The sequence below is a fragment of the Lissotriton vulgaris genome, chromosome 5 (genome assembly GCF_964263255.1).
Source record: "Lissotriton vulgaris chromosome 5, aLisVul1.2, whole genome shotgun sequence".
Taxonomy (NCBI): domain Eukaryota; kingdom Metazoa; phylum Chordata; class Amphibia; order Caudata; family Salamandridae; genus Lissotriton; species Lissotriton vulgaris.
In genome coordinates, this window is record NC_141693.1 from 1,551,713,795 (window position 1) to 1,551,725,108 (window position 11,314).

Consider the following 11,314-nt stretch of genomic DNA (forward strand, 5'->3'; position numbering starts at 1 on the left):
TCAAAAATGTGGCAGCATTCAAGCGGGAAGTGAAGAGCCTTTTGATGAACAAATACAATAAATAGAGAAGAACATCGATCACTGCCCTGATCTATTGCTGCTTGACTTCAGAACATTTATGACATCAGAAAGGCGAAGTATAATCAATATTATAAAGATTTGCTAATTCTAGGTTATGAAACGGCCCAAAACTTACCTCCAAACGGTATCTTTAAATGACCTTATAACCGCATCCCTCAGGGACTTATAACTATCTACCTCACCTATGTGTATATACTTTGCTTTTGATACAATTGGAGCTGCAACTCACTTTGATCACACTGGCACATGTGTCAAGAATGATTGCATCTCATCTACCTCATATCTGTGATTCTTTTTACTGTCAATATATATGTTATGTTTTCCACCTACCCTATGTGAAGCGCTCTGATACCCACGGGTCTTGTTCGCGCTATACAAAACTCTATAATAAATAAATAAATAAATAAATAAATTGGTGAGTACACTTAGCAGTCCCTCCTTTTGGAATTTTGTATCCTCCCATGAGGACTGCCCCTCTTGTATGTGTTCTTACTGTACAGGTTATTTATACTTAGAGAACCCTTGTTTTACATGCCCTGCCTCATTGCTCCTTAACTGTTCTATTTATTTGTGCAATTAAACTTCAGTTGCTTCATTTGCTTGCTGCCCCTTTACCTCCCCCTCACCCCTCCCACAACACTGCTTCGAAGGGACATGACCTCCCTGTGCCTCTCCCTCACACCTCCCATAGCCCTGCTGCAGCCCCCACCACCCCTCCAAGGTCACTGCTCCTTTTTTCTTATGGTTAACTTACATTACTGCATCTCACAAGTAATCTCAGAGATCGCAGATTTATGTATTAAATGAAAATGTGTACAATTATATATAATGCGGACACGGGTCGATTAAGTGATTTGCCCAGATTCACAGGATGATGAGCCAACGCTGAGTCTAGAACACTGATCCCCAGGTCCCGAATCGGCAGCTCTGATGCACTTCAACCAATGAATATAACTCTTTGGAGGGCACTGAGTCACAAGTCTGGCAAACCACTGATGGTGAGACTGGAGCCCGGTTCCCCAGGAACAAAGTCAGCAGCTCTGTGAGCTAAGGCACATCGCTAGCTTCAAAAGCAAACTTTTTTGTTTCCCTTCATGCAGGGCAGAGTGACTATTTTCTCCCCGTTCTGCGAACCTACATATGTTCTTGTTTATTTTGTTTCTGCAGGTGGTATTGGAAGTCTCTCTGATTGCACAGTTCCCCCCCCCGCACAAATAAAAACAGGCCTGTAAATCTTGTTTTTATTAGTTTCATGTTCATGTTCCCTGCTCGTATTGTGAGCTGTGTGCCTATCTTTTTTATTACGCCGTGTGCTATTAACATTGGCTGCGCACAGGGAAGGGGGGGGGGGGGGCACTGGGTCACATCGGTGGTGGAAAAATAATAGTAAAAAAACAAGTATTTGCAATACAATAGGTCTTGCATTACTGAAAGTTGGGCTATTGACGTTGTATTATTATTTGCACGCCAATAGCTAAAACTTTCAGTAATGCGAGACCAATTGCATTGCAAATGCTTGTTAAAAGAAGGGTGCCGGCACTTCTCGCTAGCAAATGAGAACCTAAAGAGTACTTACACTTTTATATTTCTTTTGTAAATACACAGCACAGGAGTCGCCCCCTGCTTCAAGATTCTGTGTGAACAGCGCTAGAAATGGAAAAAAATAAAGTAGGTGCAGACAAATTGTGTGAATCCCGGGTTCAGGACTTTGGTGAAGTGATGCAGAGATTGAGAAGGAGAGTGCAGATGTTTTGGCTCCATGGCATGCGTGACACCTTCAACTAGCATGATGCATTCTCCCTGAACTAGTTCACCACCTTCAGGGAAGGACTAGGATATGCCTATGGAACCTCCCTGTCTACCTGGAACTTTAATTAGCATTAGGCCCACGGGAGGATATGATCACCCTAGCCGCTTCATGATATGTGAAAGTAAAACAGAGAACGATGCAGAGTTGTAAAAGACAAAGTATGTGATACAGACAGTATTGTTTGTACTTTAGAGCAGGCTTCAAGGGCATGAAGGATGGAGTGTAATCAGGAAAGACAGCACACCAATAAGACACTCCAAACCTTATATCACGGGCCAAAGGCCGCTTTAATAGAACAGGTCTGGAAATTCATCATAACATCACCTAGGCGATGTGCCTTACAAAACTAAATAAATAAACCTCATTAATACAAATATGACCTCCTAAGCCCCACCTCCCTTTGTAAACTCTTCTTTTCCCCTCAATATATCCTCCTACCCCCTCATACCCCAAGAACATATCATGCACCCTCTGACATCACCATTCGCTCCTCTGTCCCCTTCGCCCAATCCATCCCCTTGCTCCCAGACCATATGCCCACCCTCACTGTGCTGTGGTCACCTACCCTGAGAACCCCCCCAGCACCACAATATGCGTCAAGAAGTCCTCCTCTGTGAAGAATCCAAGGGTATTGCTAGTGTTGGGATGGGAGTAGAAGTGTACTCTAGAGGGTCAAGACGGCACACCGAGACAACATGGTTTTCCTGTGCGGGGTGGACATTGAGACAGTGGCAGTCTGAGCTCTAGCATTGGAGAAGTACAAACAATGGGCCTAAATCAATGGGACTTAAGTAGAGGCTCTGAGGGATACAGGTGCCAGTGTTACAATGGTAGCAGCCAGACTGGTTTCTCCAGATTAAATGATGCCTGGTGTCAGTCACCAGATTACCAACACTGATAATGAGACTAAGCTTCATCCAATGGTTTTGGTGATCTTAGAGTGGAGAGAAGTTACTGGCCAGAAACAGGTGGTTGTGTCTCTTACAATACCAGTACAGTGTCTGTTAGGCAATGACTTGGAGACCTCTGCATGGGCAGAAGTAGAAAAGAGGCCTCCAGCAGAAATGCTGGGTCTCCCTGAGTGGTTGTGTGTGACAAAGAAGGCACAGGCTGCACAGCATGGTAAAGGTAAAGAGCTGGAGCCTGAAACTCTGGTCAAGCACTTTAAGAGCAAGAGGAAGGGAAAGAAGACTGCTGACCAAACCTCTAAGAACTAACAGGATTGGGGGAGAACTCTGGGCTGGAGGAGGACCTGATGCCTGAAGAGGGAACTCCAACTGAGGAAGGCTGGCATGACCTGGCAGAACTCCTCAGTGCAGAGGGATCCTCAATAGAGGAACTTTGTCAGGAGCAACGGACTTGCCCAACCCTTAAGAGCCTCAGGCAGAAAGCTGGCATTCCCCTTGCTGGACATCTTGGTCAGTCAAGGACTTGGGACCTGTTAGAGGGCCATTTCTATTAGCCCCAAATGTCAGAGAAGGTGAATTAGTTTTCTCGCTCCTGTCCAACCTGTCAGGCCAGTGGCAAGACAGGCTCACCGTAAAAGGCTCCCTTAATATCACTGCCTGTGGTTGGGACATACTTTAAGAGGGTAGGGATTGACATGGTTGATCCCTTTGATCCTCCTACTGCATCTGGAAACAGATTTATTCTAGTAGTAGTGGATCATGCTACTAAGTATCTAGAGGCAAGCCCTCTTAGGACTGCAACTGCTTCTGCAATGGCTAAAGCCCTCCATGGCATCTTCACCAGGGTTGGGTTCCTAAGGAAGTGGTATCTGACAGGGGAACCAATTTCATGTCCACATACCTCAAAGCTATGTGGAATGAATGTGGTGTGAGTTACAAATCACCACCCCTCTAGTCCCCAGACAAATATCTTGGAGATTCAACAAGACCATTAAGGGCATGGTCATGGAACTCCCAGACAAACTTAGAAGAAGATGTGATGTCTTATTGCCATGCCTCCTATTTGCATTCAGGTTGGGTCCTTAGAAGGGGGTTGGATTCAGCCCCTTTGAACTTCTGTCTGGGCGCCCTGTAAGGGGTCCTCTAAGTCTAGTGAGGGACAGTTGGGAGAAGCCTTCCAAGTAACCCAAACAGGACATAGTGGACTATGTACTAGGCCTACGGTCACACATGGCTGAGTACATGAAGAAAGCAAACAAGAATCTTCATGCCAGCCCGGAGCCTGTGAAATCAATCAATCAATCAATCAGTGACACTTATAGAGCGCGCTACATACCCGTAGGGTCTCAAGGCGCTGGGGGGGGGGGGGGTCCCCCCACTGCTCGAACAGCCTGGTATGACAAGAATGCAGGCTTGGTGGAGTACCAACCAGGACAGTTGGTGTGGGTGTTGGAGGCTGTGGCTTCCTGGGCCCTCCAGGACACCCTATCTAGTTTTGGAAAATAAAGGGGAAGTCACCTACTTGGTTGACTTAGGCACCCCTTGGAGTCCTCGCAGAGTACTTAATTTAAATTGCCTGAAACCTCAAAAGGACAGAGCTGATATGACCATGCTCGAGGTCACCGATGCAGATCAGTAGGATGAGAGTGAACCTCTCCCTGATTTATTGTCCACAAACCCAAAAGATGTTGAAGAGGAGGGTGTTGAATTTTCTGACAAACTCACTTTACAGCAGCAAGTTACCTGTAGAAAAGTTCTCAGCCAGTTGAAGAGCTCTTTTCCTTGACCCCTGGTCAAACAACATGGCTTACCCATGGTGTGGACACCGGTGACAGCCTCCCTGCCAAGAACAAAATCTATAAACTGTCTGATCAAGTCAAGGCATGCATCAAAACGGAATTCGACAAGATGCTAGAACTTGGGGTGATGGAACCCTCTAACAGTCTCTGGGCTAGCCCAGTGGTACTGATGACAAGGTCAAAATAAGATTTTGTGTGGACTAAAGAGGGTTGAATGTAGTGACCAAGACTGATACTCTCCCCATTCCAAGAGCAAATTAGCTTATTGATGAGCTTATTGATAAGCTATGGTCAGCCAAGTTTCTCAGTACCTTTGATTTAACCTCAGGGTACAGACAGAATTGACTGACCCAGAGAGCCAAGCAGAGATCTGCATTCTCCACCCCAGAGGGTCACTTTCAGTTCAAAGTGATGCCCTTTGGCTTAAAGAATGTGCCTCCCACTTTTCAAAGTTTGGTGAATAGAGTTCTCTTTTGCTCCACCTGGTCCACCTAAGAGAAGTTTTGCAGGCCTCACTATGAAGGCCTGTAAGTGCCAATTAGGACAGAGTTCTAGGGTCTGCTCAGGCCCTTGCAGGTGGAGGCCAAGTTAGACCTCTTCAACCCAATATCCAGACCATTCTGGACTGGAAACCTCCCAAGACATAGACTCAGGTCACGGCATTCCTTAGCCTGACAGGTTAATGTAATGAAATGAATTTGTACTTGTGAAGCGCACTTATACCACAACTGGAGTTTCCTGGCGCTGTACGCATACCGCTGTGGAACACTTCCTGGCTTTTCCCTGTGAAATGTCCACTCCTGGGCACCCCCAAGGTGAAGCCAGGCATCCCAGGGCTGTTGGGGCCGTTGTGGAGATTAAGCAAGCTATTGCCCAGAGTTGGACCCATGATTAGAATAGGCACCAAGGCGAGAATGATCAGGTCTGAGGAAATTGAGCCCAAGACCCGCCGAGGCGGGAATTGAACCCTGGTCCCAGGCCAGACCTCTGCTTCAGGGTCTGCCGCTCTAACCATTGAGCCACACTTCTGTAGGAGGTATGTGAAATGGTTTGGTACCATTGTGGCCCCTTTCACTGAGCAGACATCAAAGAAGCAACCCAAGAATGTAATTTGGACCAAAGCCTTCAAAATGCTTTTGATACTTTGAAGGCAGCCATGTGTTCAGCACCTGTCTTAAAAGTAGCAGACTCTGGGGAACAGTTCATTCGTCAAACACACCCTTCTGAACATAGGATTCAGGCTGTGTTAGCACAGCCAACGATGAAGACCAAGATCAGCCAGTAGCCTACATCAGCAGGTGACTTCTCCATAAAGAGCAGCGTTGGAGTGCCACTGAGATACCCCACCCCCAGTTCAGCGACTCCATCGCCGACTTCATCAGCACGCATGCTCTGACCTCCACCGACTACAACCTCCTCAGAGACCTGAACTTTTACCTTGAGAACAACAACAACAGCAACTCCACAACCCTGATCGCCAACCTCGCCAACCTAGGACTGAGGCAACTCGCCGCCACACGCTCGACCCCGTCTTCTCCTCAAGCCAGCATGTCTCCTTTAACCACACCACCGAACTCTTCGACCAACCACCGCTTCATCCACTTCACCTTCCAGAAACCCACCACACACCACCTCACCCAACAGATCCCCCGCCGTTGCTAGAGCAAAATCACCGAAGACCAACTACGTGCAAACCTCGCTCTCAGACCACCCGCCCACCGAACCCTCCAACACCGACGCCGCTGCCCACAGCCTCAGGATCTGGATCAATGACTGCACCAACACCCTCGCCCCGCTGAAGAAACCCCCCACAGAGACACCAGCAAGAGGGCCAGCTGGTTCACCCCAGAACTCCTAGCCTCCATGCAAGCTTGCCGGAAACTAGATTTGAAATGGCACAGTGAACAGACTCCAGACAGCCACGCAGCACACAAGGACGCCATCCGCAACCACCACCACCTCATCAGGGCTGCCAAAGGACCTCCTTCAAAGACCGCCTCGACAACAACGCACACAACAGCAAGGAACTCTTCAACATCGTTAAGGAACTCCCTAATCCCAACTCCAACACCAAGGACATCCCGCCGTCGCAAGCCCTGTGCAACTCCCTCACCACTTTCTTCCACCGCAAGATAGCAGACATCTACGACAGCTTCAACACCCAGACAGCCCCAACAGACAGCAATACAACAGACTCCGTGCACACCATCGACCACGACCCCCTGCTAGCCTGGGCCAGCGTGAGCATCGATGACACCATCAAGACCATGAGCACAATCCACTCCGGCTCTTCGTCAGACCCATTCCTGTACCACGTCCTCAACAAAGCAAGCAGCTCCATAGCACTCCAACTGTGCAACATCTTCAATTTCTCCCTCGAGACCGCAACCTTCCCAGAGAGCTGGAAACACGCCGAGACCAACGCCCTACTCAAAAAACCCAAAGCAGACCCAAGAGATCTCAAGAACTACTGGCCCATCTCTCTGCTCCCGTTCCCGGTCAAGGTCATTGAGAAGATTGCCAACAGACAGCTAACCCGATACCTCGAAGAAAACAGAATCCTGGACCCTTCCCAGTCAGGGTTTCACAGCAACCACAGCACCGAGACCGCCCTTATCGCCGCCACCGACGACATAGGGACCTTGCTGGACAGCGGTGAGACTGCAGCACTCATCCTCCTAGACCTCCCCGCCACCTTCGACACCGTCTGCCGACGCACACTACGCGCACGCCTCCACGCAACAGTGATCCGAGACAAGGCTCTGGAATGGACCACCTCCTTCCTCTTCGGCAGAACTCAGAGTGTCCGCCTCCCCCATTCCTATCCGAAGCCTCCGAGATCATCTGCGGCGTACCCCAGGGATCCTCCCTCAGCCCAACACTGTTCAATATTTACATGGCCCCGCTCGCACACGTAGCCCGACAGCACGACCTCAACATAATCTCCTATGCCAACGACACTCAACAGATGCTCTCCCTCACCAATGACCCTATCACCACCAAAGCCAACCTCCACGAAGGAATGAAGGCCGTCACCGACTGGATGAAGATCAGCCTTCTGAAGCGGAACTCAGACAAGACGGAGGTCCTCATCCTCGGCACCAACCCTTCAGCCTGGGATGACTCCTGGTGGCTGACGTCACTGGGGGCAGCCCCGACACCCACTGACCAGGCACGCAACCTGGGAATCATCCTCGACTCAACGCTCTCAATGAGCAAGCAAGTCAACGTCGTCTCCTCCTCCTTTCAACACCCTCCGCATGCTCTGCAAGCTCTACAGATGGATCCCGACAGATACAAGAAAGATAGTCCACCAGGCCCTCATCAGCAGCAGACTCGACTACGGAAATGCCCTCTACGTGGGAGCCCCAACCAAGCTCATCAAACGACTGCAACACATCCAAAACGCCTAGGCACGACTGATCATCGACGTACCATGCCACGACCACTTCACCCCCCACCTGAGAAACCTGCACTGGCTCCCCGTCAGCAAGAGGATATCCTTCAAGCTCCTCATCCATGCACACAAGGCACTCCACAAGACCGGCCCAGTCTATCTCAACAGACGACTTTCCTCCTATATCCCCAACCGCCAGCTACGCTCCACCGACCTCTCACTCGCCACATACCCGGGCTTCCCAAGAGCAACCACCGGCGGAAGATCCATCTACCACCTCGCTGCCAAGACATGGAACACCCTCCCACTGAGCCTACGACAGACCCAAGACCTGCTGACCTTCAGGAAGATACTCAAGACCTGGCTGTTCCATCAGTAGCGCCCCTCCCCCCCCAGCCCCCCCAGCGCCTTGGGACCCTCGCGGGTATGTAGTGCGCTTTACCAATGACTGATTGATTGATTGATTGAAATAGAATCCTTTGCATGTGGTTTGGTACCCGAAGAAGATGAGACCCTACTTGATGGCCCTCACCTTCTAGTTCAAACTGACCACAGGCCTCTCAGGTGGTTGATGCAGATGAGAGGAGAGAACCCCAAATTGTTGAGGTGGTCCATTTCCCTACAGGGGATGGACTTTATAGTGGAACACATACCAGGGAATGACCATGACAATGGAGATGGCCTTTCCAGTTTCATCTACTTAGACGAAGAGAGCTACCAAGCCGGAGGTTAGTGCTCATCACGTTTCGTAGGGGGGATCCTTTTGTAAAGTGCCTTTTTTAGGTGGTCATCCCCCCACATTTTGCTGTTAGATGCTGTGACTATTGATCTGAAAGTGTGATAGGTCCTGCTAACCAGGCCCAGCACCAGTGCTCTTTCCCTCAAACTGTAAATGTGAATTGGTGCACTTAATTGCTAAGTACTTTTATACCTCTGTAAGGCCCTAGTAAATGGAACTAGTGGTACCCAGGGCAGGATGTAAAAGGGTACCAGAACTGTAGCACTTATTGTGCCACCTTGAGTGACTGTGTTTTTACCATTGACCACAAAGTTAATGTTTTTCATATTGCAGAGTATTGATTTATTTATTGCTTGAAAATTGATAACTCCGGTTATACTGTATGTATTACTTTCCTTTTGGCATCTAAAAATATATATTAATCAGCTTATTTATAATCGATTGATGGAGTCTCCAATCGCTGAAGTCCCGGAGGAGCCTGGAGTTCCAATCCACCACCTGATTCAACTTGCCGGGCAGATATTCCGCCATTACACTTATGTTCTGATCCAGGCAGAAATGCCAAAATTCCTCACAATGATCGACAAGAGACGGGATTTCGTCTCTCCCAGGCGATTGATATAACGGACTGCTAACACATTGTCCATCCTGAGAAGGATGCAACAATTGTGTTTCAGGGGGGAAATCGACCGAATGGCAAAGGAGCCCGCCAGCAGCTCCAGACAATTGATGTGTAATTTCAGTTCGTCGGTGGACCATTGTCCGCCGGTGGAAAAATCTCCAACCCCATCGGCTGGCATCGAACTCTATGACGACGTCCAGAGAGGCGCCGAAAATGGCCTTGCCATTCCAAGCATCCATGTGATCTAGCCACCATCGGAGCTCCTCTCGAGCTTCAGGCTACAGGGGAATAAGGTGACCGTATGTAAAACAGGAGCCCAGATTACTACCGATGCCCAGGCCGCTGGCGCAAACCGTCTCTTAGTTCCCATGGTGAACAGTTACCAAATAAAGAGACGGGCGCTGGAAGCAGGAATCAAGAACAGAGTTTATTTCTCATGAGGAGAGCCAGTCATTTCGGACACGAAGCACAGTGTCTTTCGGGAGTTGCTCTAACAAGTGAGCTGAGACTCCTTCTTTTATACCCTACAAAACACTCGACATTACAATCAGGGCAGTGTGACGCAAAAGAAAAGACATCCCTATAATCCTCGTGTCAATCCTACCCCATATATGTTCACAATAGGGACCCTTGACCTGCTGATAAGAGGGGAGGGCAATCACGCAGCTGAGTGTTCCGTCAACTGTTTAGGATGTGTGCGCCTGATCATAGCCCAGGGGGTGGGGTGGCCAGGATCAATAGTGGGTCCTTTGAAGAGGAGTGACTTCATACAATAAGGGCAGTAAATGGTATCTCGTGGCTCAGGCGAGGGCCTCGGACATGTGTGGTCAGCCGGACTCGGGGGAAGGGGTCATCAAAGGAGTGGTATTCATGCCGCGTGGACAATCGAGCGCGGAGGGAAGGCTTGTCAACAGAGGGGCATTCATGGAAGGAAAGGAGGTGTTGGTCAGGCGCGGCCGTGGCTCCCAAGGACAGGGTCTTGCAGAAGAAGAAGGTTTATGACTTGCCCATGTGAGGAGAAGGGAGGGGGAGCCAGGGTGGACACAGGGACAGAGTCACAGAGAGAGAGAGAGAGAGAGAGAGAGATCTTATGACCCGTACGTGAGAGAGCGGGGGCAGTCAGGTGCAACTGGGGAGGGCTATGTCAGCTAAGGCGAAGGATGCCTCTTCAAGAGGGAAGGGGGGGTTTGTGCGGGTCTAGCAGAAGGGTTGCCTTTCACGGCAGGGTCGCGCAGAGGGAGAGGGTTTCATAGTCTATGCATGAGATACGCGCAGGAGGGAAGCCGGGGATTTCAATGGGCAAAAGGCCAGGGTGCCTAGAATGGCTGTACATATGCATACGGGTACGGGCTCTTACTGGCAGAGTGATACGGTCAATAATTTACGGTTTTCATGGTGCTCACAGGGAGAGGAGTGGGAGAAGAAGGGAAATGAATGCTGTTTATGTACATCAATTTCTTCAATTTCCACAGTCGCCCCTTTTTACATTACAGCGTTCATTTTTGCAATTGATGGGGTTACAGATAGACAGGCATCGTTGAAGAATTAGCATTCGTTGATACTAACATTTGGCTTACAATCATAGACAGTTGAGGTGATGGGCAGAATGCAGCACATAGGAAATTGCATTTCGTTGAGTTCCTAACAATTAAGCGCACTACATAGCATAAACGTTTCTGACTTAAAAAATGTGACCAATGAACAGTTTTGACCAAGTAGTTGAGAGCGGAGTTCAGTTCAATACACAAGATCTCTTCGCCACAGTGTCTTTTTATCAGTGAGCCATCACTGGTAGGCTCTAGTCCGTGTACTTTTGTTGGCGCTGTTGAGCACCGGCGGTGGAGCTATAGGTCCAGCTCGGTTCTATCCTTACGCGTTGCAGGGTGCGGTCAGTCCTCTGCTGTTAGACCACAGTCCTGTTCCCTAAACAATCCGTTTGGCGGCGCCTTATGCTCGGC